The sequence below is a fragment of the Rhinopithecus roxellana genome, chromosome 7, assembly GCF_007565055.1.
Source record: "Rhinopithecus roxellana isolate Shanxi Qingling chromosome 7, ASM756505v1, whole genome shotgun sequence".
NCBI lineage: Eukaryota > Metazoa > Chordata > Mammalia > Primates > Cercopithecidae > Rhinopithecus > Rhinopithecus roxellana.
This window is the reverse complement of record NC_044555.1, coordinates 58,283,357-58,288,428: the sequence shown is the minus strand read 5'-3', so window position 1 is coordinate 58,288,428 and position 5,072 is coordinate 58,283,357.

The following is a 5,072-nucleotide window of genomic DNA, read 5'->3' as shown; positions in this document are numbered from 1 at the left end:
AGGGCTCACGGGTTGGAAGGGTGCTTTAAAGCCCAGTAACCTCACCACCCCTCCCGCTGCGCACAGCGAGGCCAGCTCCTAACAGCAGAGCACTGTGGACTCAGGGCAAGTTTCCTTCATGCCTCTGACATGAGTATTCTTTCACACGCTTAAATTCATTTGTGGCCTTTCCACATGCCGAGGAACTTTCAGGAGCATTGCTAACCAGAAATACCATGAAGATCCCATTCTACCTTCTACAATGAATTTCTTGGCCGGGCGCGGTGGCTCAAGCCTGTAATCCCAGCACTTTGGGAGGCCGAGACGGGCGGATCACGAGGTCAGGAGATCGAGACCATCCTGGCTAACACGGTGAAACCCCGTCTCTACTAAAAATACAAAAACTAGCCGGGCGAGGTGGCGGGCGCCTGTAGTCCCAGCTACTCGGGAGGCTGAGGCAGGAGAATGGCGTAAACCCGGGAGGCGGAGCTTGCAGTGAGCTGAGATCTGGCCACTGCACTCCAGTCCGGGCGACAGAGCGAGACTCCGCCTCAAAAAAAAAAAAAAAAAAAAAATAAAGGGTATCCACATTGGAGAAGAGGAAGTCAAACTAGTGCTGTGACACTGATGACACCATCAGACAGTTAGAAAACCCTAGGCCAGGTGCAGTGGCTCATGTCTGTAATTCCAGCACTTTGAGAGGCCGAGATGGGCGGATCACCTGAGGTTAGGAGTTCAAGAACAAGCTGGCCATGGTCTGGTGAAACTCTGTCTCTATTAAAAATACAAAAATTAGCTGGGTGCGGTGGCACACACCTGTAGTCGCAGCTACTCGGGTAAGGCAGGAGAATCGCTTGAACCTGGGAGGTGGAGGTTGCAGCGAGCTGAGATCGTGCCACTGCACTCCAGTCTGGGTGACAGAAGCTCCGTCAAAAACAAACAAAATCCTAAAGACTCATCCAAAAGACTCTTAAATCTGATAAACAAATTCAGTAGTCTCAGGTCACAAAATAAATGTACACAAATCAGTAGCACTAGACCAACAACAATCAAGCTTGAGAATCAAATCAAGAACTCAATCCCTTTCACAACAGCTGTAAACAACAACAACAAAACCCACCCTAGGAATATACTTAACCAAGGAGGTGAAAGGTACCTACAAGAAAAACTACAAAACACTGCTGAAAGACATCACAGATGACACAAACAGAAACATATCTCACGCTCATGGATAGGAAGAATCAGTATTGTGAAAATGGCAATACTGCCCAAAGCTATCTACAGATTCAATGCAATTCCCATCAAAATACACCATCGGGCTGGGCGCGGTGGCTCACGCCTGTAATCCCAGCACTTTGGGAAGCTGAGGTGGGCGGATCACAAGGTCAAGAGATCGAGACCAGCCTGGCCAACATAGTGAAACCCCATCTCTACTAAAAATACAAAAATAAGCTGGGAGTGGTGGCATGTGCCTGTAGTTGCAGCTACTCGGGAGTCTAAGGCAGGAGAATCCCCTGAACCCGGGCAGCAGAGGTTGCAGTGAGCCAAGATTGTGCCACTTGCACTCCAGGCTGGGCGACAGAGCAAGACTCCATCCCAAGATGAAACAAAACAAAACAAAACAAAAAACAAACAAACAAAAAAACAAAAAATAGTAGATCTACCATCTATCTACCCATCCAATCCAGAAATTCCACTACTGGCTATCTACCCAAAGGAAAAAAAGTCATTATATGAAAAAGGTACATGCACACACGTTTATAGGCAGCACAATTCACAACTGCAAAGATAAGGAACCAACCTAAGTGCCCATCAACCAATGAGTGGATAAAGAATGTGGCGTATATACAACATGGATACTACTCAGCCATAAAAAACAATGTATTCTGTAGCAACTTGGGTGGAGCTGGAGGCCATTATTTTAAGTGAAATAACTCAGGAATAGAAAACCAAATACTGTATGTTTTCACTTGTAAGTGGAGCTAAGCTTTGGAGTGATATAATGGACTTTGGGGAGGAGAGTAAAGGGGGAGGGTAGGAAGGAAGTGAGGGATAAAAGACTACATATTGGGAACAGTGTACACTGCTTGGGTGATGGGTACATTAAAATCTCAGAATTCACCAATACAGAAGTTATTCACATAATCAAAAACCACGTATACCCCTAAAAGTATTAAAATTTAAAAAAGAAAATGAGAGGCTGGGTGCGGTGGCTCATGCCTATAATCCCAGCACTTTGGGAGGCCGAGGTGGATGGATCACCTGAGGTCGGGAGTTCGAGACCAGCCTGACCAACATGGAGAAACCCCGTCTCTACTAAAAATACAAAATTAGCTGGGCGTGGAGGCGCATGCGTGTAATCCCAGCTACTCAGGAGGCTGAGGCAGGAGAACTGCTTGAACCTGGGAGGCAGAGGTTGCGGTGAGCCTAGATCGCGCCATTGCACTCCAGCCTGGGCAACAAAAGCAAAACTCTGTTTCAAAAAAAAACAAAAACAAAAATCCTTTAGGGACAAATGAAAACAGAAGCACAAAATACCAAAACCTATGGGATGCAGTAAAAGCAGTGCCAAGTGGGACATTTATAGCTGTAAACACATTTTTTAAAACCCCTCATATCTGGCCAGGTGTGGTAGCTCACACCTGTAATCCCAACACTTTGGGAGCCGAAGCAGGCAGATCACTTGAGGCCAGGGGTTCGAGACCAGCCTGGCCAACATGGAGAAACTCCATCTCTAGCCTGGGTGACACAGCAAGACTCTGTCTCAAAAAGTAATAATAAATAAATAACCCTTCAAATCAACAACCTAACTTTACAACTTAAGAACTAAACTCAAAGCTAGCAGGAGAAAGAAATTAAAAAGATCAAAGCATAAATAAAACATACTAATAAAACAATAGAAAAAAATCAATGAAACCAATTTTTTTTTTCTTTTTGAGACAGGGTCTCACTTTGTCACCCTGGCTGGAGTGTAGGGCACAAACATGGCTCACTGCAGCCTCAAGCAATCTTTCCACCTCAGCCTTCCAAGTAGCTGGAACTATAGGTGCTCACCATGTCTAGCTAATTGTTGTATTTTTGGCAGAGACGGGGTTTCCCCATGTTGGCCAGGCTTGTCCTGAATTCTTGAGCTCAAGCGATCCAGCTGCCTTGGCCTCCTAAAGTGCTGAGATTACAGGCATGAGCCACCTCCCCCAGCCAAAGCTGGTTCTTTATAAAAGGTCAACAAAACTAGCTATTAATAGATGGGCAGGGCACGGTGGTGTGCACCTGTAGTTCCAGCCACTCAAGAGGCTGAGAGGCAGGAGAGTCGCTTGAGCCCAGGAGAGTTCGAGGCTGCAGTGAACTATGATTGCACCACTGCACTCCAGCCTGGGTGAAAGAGCAAGACTCTGCCTCAAAAAAAAAAAAAAAAAAAAAAGAAAAAAAAAGTACATCAAGTTAAAGTGGGGTCACTAATACCGCTTCTATGGAAATAAAAAAGGTGACAGTGTACTATGAATAATTGCATGCCAACAAATGGGTTAACCTACAATAGATAAATGCCTAGAAACAGAAAGCCTCACAAGACTTAATCAGCACAAGAAAATCTGAATAGACCTACAACTAACTAGTAAGGAGACTAAAGCAGTAATAAAAAAAAACTCAATAAATAAAAGCCTCAATGGCAATTACTACCAAACATTTAAAGAAAAATTAACAACAATCCTCTTCAAACTCCTCAAAAAAAATTTTTTTTTCTCTACAATGTCTCGCTTCCTCTGTTGCCCAGGCTGTTATATAGTGGCGCAATCTCAGTTCACTGCAAACTCTGTCCCCCGCGTAGCTGGGACTACAGGCACGTGCCACTACGCCCAGCTAATTTTTGTAACATTCTGCACAGAGGCTTGCCATCTTGCCCAGGCTGATCTCGAACTTTCTAGGCTCACACAGTCCTCCTGCCTTGGCCTCCCAAAGTGCTAGGATTACAGGTGGGAGCCACCACGCCCAACCTTTCAAAAAATTTAAGATGGAACACTTTGAAACTCATCCCATGAAGCCAGCATTACACTTTGATACCGAAAGCAAACACTACAATAAAACCATAGATCAGGCCGGACGCGGTGGCTCACGCCTGCAATCCCAGCACTTTGGGAGGCGAGGTGGGCGGATCACGAGGTCAGGAGATCGAGACCATCCTGGCTAACACGGTGAAACCCCGTCTGTACTAAAAAATAGAAAAAATTAGCCGGGCGTGTTGGTGGGTGCCTGTAGTCCCAGCTACTCGGGAGGCTGAGGCAGGAGAATAGTGTGAACCCGGCAGGTGGAGCTTGCAGTGAGCAGAGACTGCACTACTGAACTCCAGCCTGGGGGACAGAGTGATACTCCATCTCAAAACAAAAAAACAAAACAAACAAAAAGAACCATAGACCAATATCCCTTATACTGAAGCAAAAACCATCAACCGCATACTAGCAAATCCAACAGCTCATTTTTGTTCCAATTCGTACTCAATTGCCAGTTTCTTTTAATTTTTTTTTTTTTTTTTTTTTTTTTTTTTTTTTTTTTTTGAGACAGGGTCTCAGTTTCCCAAGCTGAATTCGAACTCCTGGGCTCAAGCGATCCTCCTGCCTCAGGCCCCACGTACTGAGACTGCAGGCCTGAGCCACCGTACTCATGTAGGTTGAACCTTTTTTCCTTGAGACAGGGTCTCGCTCTCGCCCAGGCTGGAGTGCGGTTGCGCAATCTCAGTTCACTGCAACCTGACCCTCTCAGCCTCCCGTGTAGCTGGGACTACAGGCACGTGCCACCACGCCCAGCTAATTTTTGTAACATTTTGTACAGAGGCTCGCCATCTTGCCCAGGCTGATTTCGAACTAGTTTCTAGGCTCACGCGATCCGCCTGTCTCGGCCTCCCAAAGTGCTTGGGATTACAGGTGGGAACCACTACACCCGGCCACTCCAAAAAATTTAAGATGGAACACTTTGAAACATCCTATGAAGCCAGCATTACACTTTGATACCAAAACCAAATACTACAATACAACTAGAGACAAATATCCCTCAAACTGATGCAAAAACCATCAACCGCATATACCAGTAAACCCAACAAA